This window comes from Triticum aestivum, chromosome 5B (genome assembly GCF_018294505.1).
Source record: "Triticum aestivum cultivar Chinese Spring chromosome 5B, IWGSC CS RefSeq v2.1, whole genome shotgun sequence".
Taxonomy (NCBI): Eukaryota; Viridiplantae; Streptophyta; class Magnoliopsida; order Poales; family Poaceae; genus Triticum; species Triticum aestivum.
This window is the reverse complement of record NC_057807.1, coordinates 655,209,156-655,228,041: the sequence shown is the minus strand read 5'-3', so window position 1 is coordinate 655,228,041 and position 18,886 is coordinate 655,209,156.

Genomic DNA, 18,886 nt, shown 5'->3' with positions numbered 1-18,886 from the left:
ACCCTAAGGTAGATAGTGGGGTACATCTCCGGCGAGCCCCCCTCCCCGCTGTGGCTGGTTCTTCCTTCACCCTGGCGAGTCCACCCCTTGGAAATCGACTGACACAAAAGTCAATTCAGTCGACTAGAGTGTAGCCAAATCGGAGCAGCATCGCAAGCAAGAGCAAGAGCAAAAGCAGCAGCGCGAGCAAGCGCAATAGCGAGAGCAGACCAGGCAGGGGACCAAGAGCAAGAGCAGAGCAGCAGCGCGAGCGCGAGCTAAAGTAGCAGCAGCTCCTACTAATGTGGACGTCGCCGCCGAGGGAGCGACACCGTGGAGGAAGTGGCCGGTGATGCCGCCGTGGATGGCGCGCCGTGTCGGCTCGGGACCGAGCGCCGGCAGCACCGTGAGATCGAATTAAGAAGAAACTGCAGCGATTAGTGTACAACCTCTTTGGTGACGCCGATTAGGCCGCAGCTTCATCTGAGGAAACGGTGATGATGATGCTCTTCCGGTGGTGCAGGTGAAGACGGCGGTGTGGGAATGGAGGTGGCGCGAAAGACGAGGGGAACATCGAGGCAGCTCCTTGGAGGTGGAGGACGGGGTGGCTGAACTGGCAGGACGATGAGATCAACGATGGATCCTCATCCGGTACGGTGGATGAGGGACGTCGAGGTGTTGCTGTGGACGACATCGTCGGGGAAGAAGCTCCGGCTGGGTGGCGGATGGAGCAAGGTGTGGGGTTTCGTCGTGGGTTTTCGCGGCCTCGGTGTATGAATGGGTGGGCGGATTGGATGGCAGTGGGGAACCATGGCTTAGAGATGTGCTTGTCCGAAATGTGGGGTAAGTTACAAAAGTACCCCCCCCCCCACCGATTTGAGGCGGTTCTTTCGATTCAGGGGTACCATGGGCATTTCGCGTGTCGGGATTTCATACGAGGTGGGAGTTTTTGCGCGCGTTGTAATTTCAGAATAGCAAGGCGCGGGTTGAGATGGAGGGAGTTGTCGAAGCACAACGAGACAAAGATGTATCTTAAATATTTCGGGCTAACAAGGCGCGGGTTGAAATTTCTGGACAAGCCTAACGTGTACTGTACCAAATCAATGCGCACTACAAATGTCATTCAAAACTTTGAATTCATGTTATGTTCAATTAAAATATTTCGCTACGTGTATAATGCATGCAACCTACTACTCAAATGAATGTTTTAGTGCATTCCAAACGTATATACTACCGCTTCAACATGAACTGAATTTGAATAAGATCTACAGTACTGATTGTTGTGAAGTCAAAGCATTTGAATTCGTTTCTCTATTTTAATAAGATCTACAATCATCATTATTGTCAAGCTAAACCATCGTTTGTGTATTATCTTCACAGCACACCACATGATCAGTATCGAGTTACATATGAACTATGTGTACTATATGAACTCGAACTAGATTTTTTGAATCGACTTTATTTTGATTTCAAATCACATTACATTTCTAGCTCTAGCTAGATCTTCATAATCTAAACCATGTCTCATATGTATAATGTGTTTATCACATTATGTATGGTGCCCCGCCCCCTACGCCTACAAGTATTTAGATGTGAGTTGCAAACACCACACATTACCACAAATTCAAATAAAATGTGAGAATGTTCGATATATAGTATTGTTTAGATTGCTCGATATTTAGTTGTAAGCTGCAAACGCCGCACATTATCACAAATTCAAATAAAATGTGAGATTGTTTGATGTATAGTATGGTTTAGATTGTTCGGCATTTAGCTGTGAGTTGCAAACGCCATGCATTATCACATTATGGTATAACATGTGCACAGCACGTGTATCACCGCTATATTCATGCATGCAATGTTTAAAACACTATGATCTCCTATTCAAATATATGAATCTGCTTTCATATCAAATTATGATCTTTGTTAGTCTCTTACACCCACACAGTCCTCTAACCTTTGTAGCTACCACTAACTTTCTCTCGTGCATGCACATGCCCTCCTCGCCCTCCCCCTCCCTCGGCATTCTATCCACTGGGCACATTCATTTTTTCCTTTAGGTCGTTCTCCCAGAGTCTCCACAACTCCTTTCCGACACACACCGATCGATAAACCTCTCCAGCGATGTCTGCCTACAGCATACACACACAGCTTCAATCTCCTCCTTTATGTGTCCTTGCCTCGTGTCTCTCATATGGTCAGACACACGTGTAAACTCTCACCCCTCTTTTAATCGATCTCACAACCGCACACTCCTCCCCCTATCCAGCTAGTAGTTGGGCCTCTCGCACCACCTCCTAGCTCCATTCTCTCTGTCTATCCGTCTCGCTGGGCCTTATTTGCCTCTAACAAATGGACGTACACCGACCGATCTCTCGCAATACATATAGCCAGCTAGGTCCTTATAACTCATTTTTACCCACACATCGATCGATCTACCTCATTAGTTGTGTCTCTCCCTTCCTCCGACAAACAACAATTCATCTACCGATCTAGTTAGGTTTCCTTACCAAACACATGGTTCCCCTTCATCATCCATGGGTGCGTCCCGACAGATCTATCACGCACAGGCACACACAAAAACACATCCCCACTCTTATTGATAACATTGTAGTTCCACCCTTAGTTTGTCTAGTAGGCCTCTCCCAACATCTCCGAGAAGCAACTCCATCACCCATCCAGCACTCTAGCCTAATCCCTCCGTCTCCCTCCCTCTCTCTCCTCTCTCTCTCTGTCCCATCATATTTCCCGTCCTTCAGTTATGTATGGATGTCGACCGATCTCCCTTATGACATAGCTGGGTCTCTCCTTCTCAACACATATACGAGTCGTTCTACCTCTATAGTTAGGCCTCTGCCTACCCCTCCCCCCACCCCCTCCCCCCCCACACACCGATACATCAAGCGCTCTAGTCATGTCTCCCTGCCACACACAAACTTGACATGTGCCCTCTAACGTTCCGGTAGGCCAGTCGCCCTATATCTTTGACTTGCACACACACACACACACGCGCAATTTCAATGGCTCTCTTCATCGATCTCGCACCCACCCGTACTTGATCCTCTCTCCGACTCTATCGATAGCTATGACCCCTCCCTCTCTTCTCGTGGATTGCCCGACCCTCTATGTATGATATGGATAGGCCTCCATTTCACACACATTGCATGCAAAATTTTGTTTGAGATGTCATCGACACATATTCCCACAAATAATTCATGAAATCAACCCCCACCCCACCCCCACCCCCCACCACAAAACAAAAAACACTCACGAACGCGGTTTGTATCTCTCTCACACACCCACGTAGGTGGGGGACGTGCACGAAGAGAAGAGGTGCATGCACGGCGCACGTACTCTCGTCTCTTTCCCAACCACACCCGCGCGGGTACATGGTGGAGCTCATTTCTGTACGAAAAAGGCAGCCCACGTGGTAATTTGGCACATGTACTGGTTGTCCACTTGGTGGAGGGAGGATCGTCTACCACGGGTGAACAAACAAATTGTGACTTGATGCGTTATGTGAAATTAAAAAAAAGGCAAACCATGTGGGGCCTACCTTAGAGGCAAGGCTCTATACACTGGAGTACTTTTGATGTGTCCCGTCAACTCGTAGAACGAGGAGAAGCTTGCTTAGTACACCGTCTCCCCTGCCCACGGGCGTGGTGGCTCGCAGGATGAGGTGAAGCTTGCTCCTCCCTCGCCCATGCGCGCGGTGGCTCGCAGGACGAGGAGAAAAATTTACTACTCCCTCCGTTTACTCCTCGTCCCTACTACCTTAGTTATAGAGATTATATCATATTGTTTGGAATATATATGTCCTTAGTAGATTTCAATATGAACTACTAGTACATACTCCAAACACTGATGTATATAGACGTATTTTAGAGTGTACATTCACTCATTTTGCTTCGTATGTAGTAGCACTCTCCCTCGACCCTCACCCATGTGGTGGACGTGCAGCAATTCATTCGGTTTCATATAGCCATAATGATATATACTGCACTGCCATTATTGCTCGACTTCCCGAAGAGGCGAAGAGCCAATCGCAAGGTTAATATTTTGGAGATGCCAAGCGCAAGGTTATAGGAGAACGAGCAGTAGGTGTCGCGTCATTTATAAATATATATTTTTCTTCAGTGGCACGTACGCAATATGATAGGTTCATATGGAGAGAAAAGGAAACCGCTCCACTATATACATAGTCAGGACGGGCAGCCTGCACGGTTGCTTGCTGGGGTTGCTCTCTTCACACACTCTCGCACAAAACGGTTGTGGCCACATCTCAAACATCCTGGCGGATCACGTCCGCTTGGGGAAGGGGTGGATGCTTAGTGTAGATGCGGTGTCCGTCGCCGACGGTGAGAACCCACTATCGGCACATCCCGTTCAGGGGTCCCCGCCGTTCTCTCTCACAAAGCCGGTGAGGTTGCCTTCCTCCCTTGCTCACTGCCACGACGTGGGCAGTTGCCGCCTCCCGCCGCCCTCCTCAAGGTCGAGCTACGTCCCTCAGGTACAATTCCCTTTACAGCCGGCTTGCACCACTGCTCCAGCTGCCCACATCACTCCCTGTGGATATTTCTCTACTTCTTTGCCCCGCACATACCTGATACCTCTACTGGCTTCTACGTACTGTATTTGTGATGAGTTCATGTCTCATCAACTAGTCCTAGTAATCTTATTCTAATCACGCTTCTTCAATTTCTTTGCCACAGGGATGCTCATCTCGATTTTGGTGAAACTGCACAAATGATCCGATGGTCAAAAGGTTGCAAACTTCATTTATTAGGAAGCTCGAACGTTGCCAGCAAATTGAAGCCTGGTTAGGGTTCATGGTTCAAGGGCTAGGGACTGCATGGATCATTTTTTTCTTTAGTTGCCTCTGTTCCAAAATAAGTGTCAACTTTAGTAGTAGTACAACTTTGTACTAAAGTTTGCACAAAGTTGAGACACTTATTTTGGAACGGAGGGAGTACATATTTGCTATGATCTATCAATCATTGAGATGCAATAGCATGCATGTTAGTCTCCTTTGTATTTGATGAAATGTTGCAACGGGCAACCTTTGACGCAAGATACATGTAACAGGAGCTGGAAGCTTCATAACATTGTACAAATTTATCTCGCTGATAAATTACAGTACGTACTAGTACTATACTAGTACTTCCTCCGTTCCTAAATATAAGTCTTTGTAGAGATTTCACCATTAACCACATGCGGATGTATATAGATGCATTTTAAGTGTAGATTCATTCATTTTGTTCCGTATGTAGTTCACCTAGTGGAATCTCTACAAAGACTTATCTACTAGTAATAGCTAGCCCCCACTACTAGGAATTCTCTATCCTCTCCTTGAGCCACATCATCAAAATTGACGTAGCCGTTAGATGAAGTAAATCAGTCATAATAGCCATTTGATCTAGACGTTGAGAGGCTCAGCACTAAGCCACATGCAAGCATGCACAAATACCGGGGCACATGCATGTGAGTGGGTTTTAAATCACATCAACATGTCTGCATGCTAGCATGCATGTAAGTGAGCTTTTAAGTCCCATTAACATGTCAAAAAGAAAAATATAATCCCATTATGCAGTAGGAGTTGGCTGATCTTTTTTCCTTATGTGGGATGATCTAAATGATGATGGGAGTTTATTTAGTTTGGCTACCACATTTGTCATGCGGTTATAGATTTTTTTAGTTCTATGAAATCGATAATTTTGCGCTGAGAGATATACCGCTGTTCCGCGGCAACGAGCGGGGACTCATCTAGTAATATTTAGGAACAGAGGGAGTACTATGTAAAGAGTTAGGTGTCGCACGGTGATAGTGTGAGGTGGGCCATGTAATCACTGAGCCTGCGTGTTTTCATTGCTCTTGCACTCCTCTGCTATAAGAATGGAGAAAATTGTAATCTACTACCTCCTTCGCCGAAAGCGTGGGACATCCAGCAGTCCTACCACCTCAGTAATAAAGACCAATGAGCCGTCAAATCACATAGACCCAGCAGTAAGTTGGACGGACGAAGCAACCATCACTCTTGCGCCAGTGAGAGGTCGTGTCCGCTCTGCCCGGGCATGAATGCGGCACCGATTCTTTGGAGCGGCGCTAACCGTTTCGGGTGGGAAGCGCGCGTGGGCGATGGAGGGGCTTTGGGTGGGCCAGGTTGGTCAGGAGCGGGCGTGGCAGCTGTCCGCATGTCCCTACCGGGCACGCCTGGAAACGAGAGGATGCACCGACTCTCGCGGCTAAAATCGTACACTACACACCATATTTCTATAGGAGTAGGTCAATCTATCGCACTCTCTAACACACACATGCTGTTAAACACACACACGCACACGCACGCACCTTGGTCCCGGTGCACCTTCTAACGTCGAATACAAGTGCCCAAAATTTATGTGCATGTTATAATAAGGATTCGCTTAAAATAGTACGTGAGCAAACAGAGGGATCAATTGGACAGTGTTCCCGAGCAGTAGCGAGATGTGTGAGGTAGTAAGATACACCGCTGACGCTTTTAATTTTTCTTATTAATTTGTTTGTTTCACCCTCTGACTAGTGGGACCCAACGTACTATGTGGAGAGAGGTAAGGTGACTAAGGCTGCATTATTTCTGCACCACTGTGGATAATCTTACCACCAAAGCCACATGACACGATTATGATTGAAATCCTAATGACTCCCCCCCCCACACACAAAAAAACACGGCATGCCTGTCACACGAATGCAGGAATGTATAAAAGGTTATTTTCCCCTCGTTGAACATAACGGGAGGGTTGTGTAGCTGGTTAGCCTGTTCGCTCATCAAACTTGAGGTCTCGGGTTCGATAACTACACTTGAGCATAATTTTTGCCAGGAGGATTCTTTGACTGGTCAAAATGTTTTCTAGGGTTTGCACGCTTCACACTCTCTCTCCAGTATATATATACACGCTGGAGCCTCGGCGCTTGTAGTTGCTCTCTTCACACTCTCTCGCCCTCTCCCGCTGGATCCTCAGCGCTTGTAGTTGCTCTCTTCACACTCTCTCGCCCTCTCCAGATCTAAACAAGACTTCGTTGGCCTCTCTCCCCCCTCACTGCTGCTCAAAGAGCCGGCAGGATCCGTCCGCTGGGAAGGGAAGGAGGCTTAACGCTGTCGTCGTCGGCGAGGGAGGGAATCCACTACCGGCGCTGCTGTTCACTTTCCACCCAGCAGCAGTGCGGGAGGGCCTCCGACCCTTCTTCTTCGCCGTCGTCCCGTCGCCCACCGAACCACGCCCCAAGAACCTTAAGGTATATTTTACTTACTCCACATGCATTTCTCTAGCTGCATGTATACCATGAATCTAGGACGTGGTTCAAAGAGGAAAGGAGTGGGGGAAAGTAGTGGGAAAAGTTGTATATAGCATGAATCTAGGACGTGGTTCAAAGAGGAAATGAAGGGGCAAAGTTGTATAGCATGAATCTAGGACGTGGTTCAAAGAGGAAAGGAATGGGGGAAAGTAGTGGGGAAAGTTGTATCGCATAAATCTAGGACGTGGTTCAAAGAGGAAAGGAAGGGGCGAAAGTACTAGTTCAAAAAGGAAAGGAAGGGACAAGGCTGTAGAGTTTGAGCATGACTAGATTTGCTTATCTAGCTAATAACTATGGACCCATAGGTCTGTGGTAAACTACTCACAACTCATCGGAGGGGCTATGGTGTTGATGTAGAAGCCCTCCGTGGTTGATTCCCCCTCTAGTGGAGCGCCGGCGAAGGCTCCAAGATGAGATCTCGCAGATACAGAAGGTTACGGTAGTGGAAATTGTGTTTCGTTGGCTCCCTGGATGTTTTTGGGATACATAGGCTTATAGAGGAGGAAGAAGTACGTTGGTGGTCGCCCGAGGGGCCAACGAGGCAGGGGGTGCGATCTATAGGGGCGCGCCCTCCTATCTCGTGGAGGCCTCGGCTGCTTCTTGACTTGCACTCCAAGTCCTCTGGATCACGTTCGTTCCAAAAATCATGCTCCCGAAGGTTTCATTCCGTTTGGACTCTGTTTGATATTCCTTTTCTTCGAAATACTGAAATAGGCAAAAAACAGCAATACGGGTTGGGCCTCTGGTTAGTAGGTTAGTCCCAAAAATGATATAAGTGTGTAAAATAAAGCCCATAAACATCCAAAAGGGGTAATATAATAGCATGGAACAATAAAAAATTATAGATACGTTGGAGACGTATCACCCCCCCCCCCTCCGTACACAGGCTTTAGTTTTAGAACCTTCTTTCAATATGAGGGGTCGTCTCTGATGGATGGTGTGGACCCTGAGCAGAACATTCAGGACAACTTGTTTGATGTGCGGTCTTCTGATGAGGAAATTCAGGCTGTGGACGCTCTTGCTGATGGTTTTATTCTTGGGAACCGTGCTGCACGTTTGGCCTTTGTCAGAGCAAGTGGAGATTCAGGTAACTTCTTTGTGGTTGTTGATCGTGAGCTTTTACTTTGGATGGGACGGATGCTCAAGCGCATGTACACACTGTCCCTCACTTTTGAGCAGTCCGAGTATGTCATGCTTCCTCTGAATCCCTTCAAGGTTATCCAGAATCAACTAAATGATGTCTTTGTAGCGTGGCTGACTTGTGCTGCTCCAGAACCTGATGTTATGTCAGCTGCATTCAGCTCAGTCTTTTAGTTGGGTGCATCCATTATTCCCAAGTTTCTGCTATAGGAGTTTTCTGGTGTCAGGTCGGAGTCGATCAGTGCAGATTGGGAGCTGGTTGATCGATCCCCTGGGCTCAAGGCGGTTTCACATCTTGCTTCTGAAGCTACAGGTCTTCAGTCAGTTCCTCTAATAGACCAAGGTACTGCTCTTCAGGTGGTTGCTTCTTCATCTCTCTTCAACGCATCAAACTCTCGCAATGTCTTGGTGCGACTTGACACCACTGCAGTCAGAAGAAGCACAAGGTCGAACAAATATGATGGGTTCAAGGTCAATCATGCCCCTGATGCAAAGCAATCCAAGTCAAGGGTGAAAGCTCATGTGATACCATTAATTTATCAATGTTGTTTCCATGGTTGCTGCTCCTGTGCAGGTTGCTGCTGGTCTGTGTCCACCTCCCACTTCAATCGAGGAAATTCAACAGGTGGGCGGCCGTTACAGGATTGCGCAGGAGGATTTATCTCCTAAGAAGCTGCTGGATGGCCAGCAGTCGACTTCTGACGCTGGAAACTGTGCTCTCCCTCGACATGAATAAATCGTGGAATGTGCTATCGTGGAATATCAGAGGCATCAACTCTGGTAGTAAACTTTTGGCTCTTAGGAATGCTATTGATACTAGCGGTTGTTCTGTGCTATGTATCCAGGAAACTAAGCGTGAATCTTTTGATTTAGCTTTTATTAAAACCTTTTGCCCCAAGCGTTTTGATAAGTTTGTGTTTTCACCTTCAGTGGGTGCCTCGGGTGGCATTATCACCATATGGAATAGCTCTGTGTTTGTGGGCACGCCATGGCATGCCGATTCGTTTGTTGTGGGTGTTTCTTTTGCTGCTACTCAATCCAGTGAAACTTGGGATCTTGTCAATGTTTATGGCCCTTGCTCTGGTCAGAGAAGATGGATTTCACTGTTTGGTTATTTGATCTCAATATACCCAATGATGAAAACTGGTTGATTCTGGGTGACTTTAATTTCATTCGATCCACGACTAATAGAAACAAACCAGGTGGAGATGCTGCAGATATGTTGTTGTTTAATGAAATCATTCAAGCACAGTCCTTGATGGAACTCCCAGTGAAAGGTAGGCCATACACCTGGAGCAATATGCAGGACGATCCTTTGCTCGAACAACTTGACTGGTTCTTTTCCTCGTCTAGTTGGACCACCTCCTTCCCAAATACGATGGTCTTACCGTTGGGCAAGCCTGTATCTGATCATATCCCATGTGTAGTGGCCATCAAATCAAAAATCCCAAAATCCAAATTGTTTCATTTTGAGAACTTCTTGGTCAACCATGAGTGTTTCTTCAATGTGGTTGCTACCTCCTGGTCCAAGTCATGTTATGCTCCGAACTTTGCTGCTCTCATCTGCAAAAAAACTCAAAATGCTGAGATACGGCCTCAAACGATGGAGCCGGGGCATCTCAAAGCTGAAAATAGTGATCCAGAATAGCAATGAGGCTCTAGTTATGCTGGATAATCTTGAAGACAAGAGATCTCTCTTTGTCCAGGAGTCGAATTTTAAAACTTCACCTGAATACGCTGCTCAAGTACCAGAATGAATACTGGAGGAAAAGATGTATGATCATGTATTTTAGGTTTGCTGATGAGAACACTGATATGTCTCCAATGTATCTATAATTTTTTATTGTTCCATGCTATTATATTACCCGTTTTGGATGTTTATGGGTTTTACTTTACACTTTTATATCATTTTTGGGACTAACCTACTAACCGGAGGCCGAGCCCGAATTGCTGTTTTTTTGCCTATTTCAATGTTTCGAAGAAAAGGAATATCAAACGGAGTCCAAACGGGATGAAACCTTCGGGAGCAATCTTTTTGGAACAAATGCAAACCTGGAGACTTGGAGTGGACATCAAGCAACAAACGAGGCGGCCACGAGGGTGCCCGGCGCGCCCCTGATGTCTACTACACAACCTTCTTCTTGTAGACATTGTTGGGCCTGCAAGTGCACAGGTTTGTAGGACAGTAGCAAATTTCCCTCAAGTGGATGACCTAAGGTTTATCAATCCGTAGGAGGCGTAGGATGAAGATGGTCTTTCTCAAACAACCCTGCAACCAAATAACAAAAAGTCTCTTATGTCCCCAACACACCCAATACAATGGTAAATTGTATAGGTGCACTAGTTCGGGGAAGAGATGGTGATACAAGTGCAAAATAGATAGTAGATATAGGTTTTTGTAATCTGAAATAATAAAAACAGCAAGGTAGCGAGCGGTAAAAGTGAGCGTAAACGGTATTGCAATGGTAGGAAACAAGGCCTAGGGTTCATACTTTCACTAGTGCAAGTTCTCTCAACAATAATAACATAGATAGAACATATGACAAGCCCTCAACATGCGACAAAGAGTCACTCCAAAGACACTAATAGCGGAGAACAAACGTAAAGATTATGGTCGGGTACGAAACCACCACAAAGCTATTCTTTCGGATCGATCTATAAAAGAGTTCGTACTAGAATAACACCTTAAGATACAAATCAACCAAAACCCTAATGTCACCTAGATACTCCATTGTCACCTCAAGTATCCGTGGGCATGATTATATGATATGCATCACACAATCTCAGATTCATCCAACCAACATAAAAGTACTTCAAAGCGTGCCCCAAAGCTACTACCGGAGAGTCAAGAACGTATGCCAACCCCTATGCATAGGTTCCCAATTGTCACGAAACCCGCAAGTTGATCACCAAAACATACATCAAGTGGATCAATAGAATAACCCATTGTCACCACGGTTATCCCAAGCAAGACATACATCAAGTGTTCATAAAAGACTCAATCCGATAAGATAACTTCAAAGGGGAAACTCAATTCATCACAAGAGAGTAGAGGGAGAGAAACATCATAAGATCCAACTACAATAGCAAAGCTCGGGATACATCAAGATCGTGCCATAGAGGAACACGAGAGAGAGAGAGATCAAACACATAGCTACTGGTACATACCCTCAGCCCCGAGGGTGAACTACTCCCTCCTCATCATGGATAGCGCCGGGATGATGAAGATGGCCTCCGGTGATGGGATCCCCCTCCGGCAGGGTGCCGGAACGGGGTCCCGATTGGTTTTTGGTGGCTACAGAGGCTTGCGGCGGCGGAACTCCCGATCTATCTTCTGTTCTGGAAGTTTTAGAGTACGTAGGTATATATGGGTGCAGGGAGAACGTCGGTGGAGCTACGGGGGCCCCACGAGGCAGGGGGCACGCCCAGGGGGGGAGGGCGCGCCCCCCACCCTCATGAGCACCTCCCGTATCTTCTGACATGGGGTCCAAGTCCATCAGGTGGGTTTCCTTCCAAAAATAACTTCTCCAGTTGATTTCGTTCCGTTTTGACTCCGTCTGATATTCCTTTTCCTCGAAACACCGAAATAGGCATAAAATAGCAAATCTGGGCTGGGCCTCCGGTTAATAGGTTAGTCCCAAAAATAATATAAAAGTGGATAATGAAGCCCAATATTGCCTAAAACAGTAGATAAAGTAGCATGGAGCAATCAAAAATTATAGATACGTTGGAGACGTATCAGTCCCCTGGGGGTGGGCGCGCCCCCCACCCTCGTGGGCCCCTCGAGCGTCAACCGACCTACCTCCTTCGCCTATATATACTCCCGTACCCTGAAACCATCGAGGAGCACCACAAAAACCTAATTCCACCGCCACAACCTTTTGTATCCGCGAGGTCCTATCTTGGAGCCTTCGCCGGCGCTCCGCCGGAGGGGGAAGCGACCACGGAGGGTCTCAACATCATCTCCAAGGCCTCTCCAATGAGTTGTGAGTAGTTTACCATAGACCTTCGGGTCCATAGTTATTAGTTAGATGGCCTCTTCTCTCTCTTTGAATCTCAATACAAAGTTCTCCTCAATCTTCTTGGAGATCTATTCGATGTAACTCTTTTTGCGGTGTGTTTGTCGAGATCCGATGAATTGTGGGTTTATGATCAAGTTCATCTATGAGAAGTATTTGAATCTCCTCTGAATTCTTTTATGTATGATTGGTTATCTTTGCAAGTCTCTTTGAATTATCAGTTTGGTTTGGCCTACTAGATTGATCTTTCTTGCAATGGGAGAAGCACTTAGCTTTGGGTTCAATCTTGCGGTGTCCTTTCCCAGTGACAGCAGGGGCAGCAAGGCACGTATTGTATTGTTGCCATCGAGGATAAAAAGGTGGGGTTTATATCATATTGCATGAGTTTATTCCTCTACATCATGTCATCTTTCTTAATGTGTTACTCTATTCTTCATGAACTTAATACTCTAGATGCGGGCAGGAGTCGATCGATGTGTGGAGTAATAGTAGTAGATGCAGAATCGTTTCGATCTACTTGTCGCGGACGTGATGCCTATATACATGATCATGCCTAGATATTCTCATAACAATGCATTTTCCTATCAATTGCTCGACAGTAATTTGTTCACCCACCGTAATACTTATGCTATCTTGAGAGAAGCCACTAGTGAAACCTATGGCCCCTAGGTCTACCTTTTATCATATAAGTTTTCCATCTATCTTTTATTTGCATCTTTTATTTTCCAATCTATATCATAAAAATACAAAAAATATTTATCTTATGTTTTTATCTCTATCAGATCTCACTTTCGCAAGTTACCGTGAAGGGATTGACAACCGCTTTATTGCGTTCATTGCGAGGTTCTTGTTTGTTTGTGTAGGTGCGTGGGACTTTTGACGAGCCTCCTACTGGATTGATACCTTGGTTCTTAAAATATGAGGGAAATACTTACACTACTTTGTCGCATCACCCTTTCCTCTTCAAGGAAAACCAACGCAGTGCTCAAGAGGTAGCAAACACCAAGCTCTTCCAATCTCTTGCGATTGAGATATATCGGCACAACTCTATTGCCACGCTACGTGATGATGATGTGGAGATCACTGACCATGTTGGCAAGGAGGGGTGTTGTATAAAACCTACAAGGAGCGCTTGGGTTCCTCCAAACCCACAAGCATGTGTTTTGATCTCTCTAGAATTATCCATCAAATAAATGGTCTGGATCAATTATCGGCTCCCTTCTCTACTGAGAAGATTGATGCTGTGGTTAAGGAAATGCCCATTGACAGGGCTCCTGGCCCTGATGGTTTTAATGACTGCTTTCTTAAGAGTTGCTGGCAGATTGTCAAAGAGGATTTTTACAGGATGTGCCAGGACTTCCATGGTGGGAAGCTTGATATCACCAGCATTAGTGAGGGATACATTACTGTGATACCCAAGATTTCTTCTCCAGAAACTGCTAACGACTACAGACTAATCACTCTGCTAAATTGTTGTTTGAAAATTGTCACAATTTTTTTGGCTAATCATCTGCAGTCATCCTGAAAATTGTTCATAGGAACCAGTACGGATTCATTAAAGGGAGAACCATCCAAGATTGCCTGGCGTGGACTTTTGAATACATCCATCAATGCCAGACCTCGTCGCGGGAGATTGTACTTCTCAAGCTTGATTTTGCTAAGGCGCTTGACTCGATTGAGCACGCTCCCATGTTAGAGATCATGAAACACGTGGGTTTTGATGACAGGTGGCTGAGTTGGATGGAAATGATCTTTGGCTCTGGTGTTTCTTCTGTTCTCCTTAATGGAGTTCCTGGCAGGAGATTTCAATGCAAATGTGCGGTGCGGCAGGGCGATCCCCTGTCACCGTTAATCTTTGTCCTTGCCGCGGACCTCCTGCAAGCAGTGATCAATGATGCTTTTGCTAGACGCCTTGTTGACCTACCTTTTCCTCGCAACAACATTGGTGATTTTCCGGTAGTGCAATACGCGGATGACACTATATTGGTGATGCAAGCATGCCCCGAGCAAGCTGCTCGTATGAAATCAATCCTTGAAGACTATGCTGCCTCGGTAGGTTTGAAGATCAATTTTCACAAATCCACCCTCATTCCCATTAATATTGATCATCAGCGTGCTGTTGAGCTGGTGGGAGTGTTCGGCTGCTCTGTTGCTTCACTATTGTTCACTTACCTGGGCCTCCCCATGGGGACGACGAGGCTACACATACCGATGGTGCATGGAGTGGAAAGATGTCCACGACATTGTCTCTGATGTCGTCTGGGGCTAAACTTACTTTGATTAATTCTGTTGTGACGTCGATGCTGATATATGCAATGTGCACGATCAAATTACACCCCAAAGTGGTTGAGCATCTAGACAAACTGCGCAGGTACTGTCTTTGGGCTAAAAACTCTGATGATGGGATCAAAAATAATTCTCTTGTGGCCTGGGAGCTAGTCTGTCGACCAAAACGGAATGGTGGTCTTGGAGCCATCGATATCAAGACCCAGAATGTGGACCTCCTCTCGAAGCATCTATTCAAGTTTTACAACCATGAAGATGTCCCTTGGGTGACCTTGATCTGGGAGGCATACTACACGAACAAAATCCCGCATGCTGCCGACCCGGTGGGCTCTTTCTGGTAGCGGGATGTAATGCAACTCAGCGATGTTTTTCGCGGGATCACCAGGGTCACCCCAGGAGATGGTTCTTCCTCATTGTTCTGGAAAGATGTCTGGTTTGCTAGTGATCGAGATGCCCCCCTCATGGACGTATACCCTAGGGCTTTCTCTTTCTGCCTAAATGAGGATGATTCGGTTCCTAAGGTTCTCACTGCTATGGACCCGACCATGATTTTCCATCTACCTCTTTCGGCTCAGGCTAGAGAAGAAATCAGGGAGATCCAGCAAGGTTCATTGCATGTGTGGTTGGTGAACGACTGCTGTGACACTTGGGAGTGCACACTTGGGTGATTTTCATCCAAGAAGTTCTATGATCACTGCTTTAAAGAGGTTATGGCCGATGATGCTTTCAGCTGGCTTTGGAAGGCCAAAAGCCCGATCAAGTTTAAGATGTTTGGATGGTTGTTGCTGGTGGATCGCTTAAACACGAGAAACATGCTCAAGCGCAGACACTTCACCGTTGCGGGGAACAATTATGCTTGCATGTTGTGTCAAAACCCCCCTGAGGAAACTGTTGAACACCTGTTCTTTACATGCCCTTTTAGCCAACACTGCTGGAGCAAAGTTGGCATGCTTTGGACGATGCTGGGCAACAAGATCGCTTTATTGCATGGCGGCAAGGAAAATTGGCGGTGACCTCTCTTCATGGACATTTTTCTGTTAGCTGCCTGGAGTTTATGGATGGAAAGAAACAACGAATACTTCAGAGGGATCCCACATTCTTTTGGTTCGTGGTTGACTAGGTTCAAAAATCTTTTGGAACTCCTAGTCCATAATTGCAGAGAGGAGCTTTGTCCTTTCCAGTCTAATTACATCGTAGGCTTGAGACTCTAGTGCTGTTATATTTTGCCTACATGGCCGAGGGGCACTATAAACCCATTGTAACACCAATGTAACTGGTTCTTTGTGAGTAATACAAAAGTCAGTGGGAGCCTCTCCCACTGTCGTTCATGTTCAAAAAACAATAGCTCATGGCCAAGGGCAGCGTCGTCGATGTCTCATCATCTCTCTACAAAAACGACCCTGGACCTTGTAGATAATGTAGCGCAACGGATCCCTACAATCCCTTGCGGTGGTGCTTGGAACTGAGGTAGCAAAAACATAAGCCTTTGACTTAAGAAGGCCTCCCTGTCCGCGCTGGCATTGAAGTCTTATGGTTGAACCAAGAGATGTTGCGACCAAGGTATTGTAGAGGCCGATGGATCCTTGCTAGTGCGTTGGCTCTTTGCATGAGTGATAAATGGACCAGCCTTGCTCCATGCCTGAAGAAGAATGGTCGACGATGGGGGAATGGATAACTACGATGGATTTGAGCTTGGGCTGCCTAAAATGGGGGTATGGCTTGAAGATCTGTGATGGAGAATGGTGGCGCAACATGGGAGCACTCGCCCCAGAAAAAGGGGCACGACTGGCCAGGCATAAATACGCGGGGGGCAGCTAGGTCTCCGGAACCATGGACGGACCGGAGGGAGAAAGGGGGTCTCCCTCAGATCCAGGCGATGTCCATCACGCGATTTCCAATGGCGGCGCCCTAGGGATAGGTGACTGAGAGTGGTGGGGTTGCCATGAGCTGTGAAGGAGGCGCAGCTACCCGTGCGGGTATCAATGGTGGCTCGTGGCCGCCGCATCCGGAGTTGCCAGCGGCACGGAGGTGGAGGGGGGCGGAGCTCAGGAAGCGCAGGACTTGTTGAAACTTTTCCGGTTGATACGATAAATTCTATTGCTCTGCTTTGTGTGCTTCCGCTAAGGAGAAAAACTTATGAGATACTTTACGTAGTTATTGTAGGAACTCAATTGATGTAATGATGCTATGCTTAATTGTCTAAGTGCAATTTCTATGATATATACATGCAGGAACTCAAAAACTATGTTCTGTGCAAGTGATATTACATAACATGTGGCTGTTATGTGCGAGTGCTGGTTGCCACTTTGCACTGGCGAAGCTATGTACATTTGCGCGGGGGGTTTTCTTAGGGAGGACTTAGATTGATGTTTAAGCATTTGCACCCTCCCCGTACTTCTTTTGTACTCCAAGTGCCGCGGTGGAGCCCATTCTACTTTGGACCGATCATATCATGACTTGTGCCCGTGCCCGCTTCATCCATGCATTTCCCTCATATAACGTCTCTCCTTCTCTTCCCGAGTGTGTAGCTACATCCTCACTTAACCACAACTTTCCCTTTCCTCCCTTCCTCTCGTTGTATCGCAATTGTTCTTGATGGAACGGGAGGCGCGACACGTAACGGTGGTTCTTGCGGTGGCGGCTCTCGTCACCGCCGGCGGGCAACTCTCGCCCACCTTCTATGACAAGACGCGCCCGTCGCTCCAGCCAATTGTTCGACGTGGCATGGCGCAAGCTGTGCCAGTTTCTATATTATGGGACGCTCCCGTTTCGTCGCACGCAGTGGAGGGCACGCCCTCGGCCCATTTGCGCGCTGCAACATCTCGGTGTACTGAACGGCGGTGGTGGTCGGTGTTGGCGGCGTGGAGCTCTGTGGCGGCGGCGGAAGAAGTCAGCGGCGCTCGGGAGTGGGAGCGAGGAGGCGGGGTCGCGCGACATGGAGCGCATGATGCCGGTGCGCGCCTGCGGCTGCTGCGCGGAGCAAGCACGCACGGCCTGCTGCGCGCGGGAGCTGCTCCCGCTCGCTGGCCGGACGAGGAGTCGGACGCGCCTTCTTCTCCTGGCGGCTCTCAATTCTCAAAGGGCGGCGCTCCAGTGGCTCTTGAAGAACAATTGGATCCACGCACAAAAGTTGTTCGATGAAATGCCTCGTAGCAAGAGAGATGTGAAGAAGATGATTGTCTAGTCATTGACAGGTGGGGCCAACGTTTCATTTGCCATATCAGTTGATCAAAGTTTATAGTCTTTGTCACGTCAGCCCGACAGGTGAGCCCTACCTGTCGGTTTGGCTGTTTTCGCGACCAATTCAGAGCATCAGCCGCGTTACAAATTAGGCACAATTTCGGTGGGTTTTTTTTTGCCCTGGTACAAATGTGGTACCGAGTTGTTACCCTAGCCTCAACTATGGTAGTTTTGCGTAAATAACTCATCAATATACTCTGGACGAAGGGAGTACACGATAGTATTACTCAAGATTCAAATTTTTGTATTTGGTTGTTAACAGGGACGTGTACCCTCGCCATCCCATAATATAAGACGTTATGAACATAAAAGTGACCTAAACGCTTTTATATTGAGTACTCCCTCCGTCCCAAAAAACTTGTCGAAGAAATAGATAAAATTGGATGTATCTATAACTAAAATACATCTAGATTCATCCATTCCTTTGACAAGTATTTTCGGACGGAGGGAGTACAAGCTAAGCTGCATGTCTCAGTTGAGTGCAAGTGCATGCCCTTTGTTTTCTGAACAAATGATGGGCCTCGCATGGAAAAGCCTGATTAAGCTATAAAGTAAACTGCTGAAGCTCTGTTGTAATATTCAGGAGCGGTCATGAGGGCAGCAGCGACCGACTCAGAAAAGTTCATGACTAAAATGTGAGCCCCCTTTCTCGCAAAAAATAAAATAAATTTTTTTTGAGCCCCTTGTCGTGTTCACCGTAAAGTTGAGGAGAAAATCAGTAAAAAGGCCGGAGGGGTGAGAAATTCGGTGTGAAAGTTGGCACGAGAGCGAGAGTAGAAGCAAAGCCATCCCATCCCATGTTCTAGAAGATCACTTTATTTTTTCAGAAAGAAAAAGAAAGGTAAACTGGAGCCCGCGAGTCAAAAAAAGCCGCGTGGCCGGGCCGGGCCGGG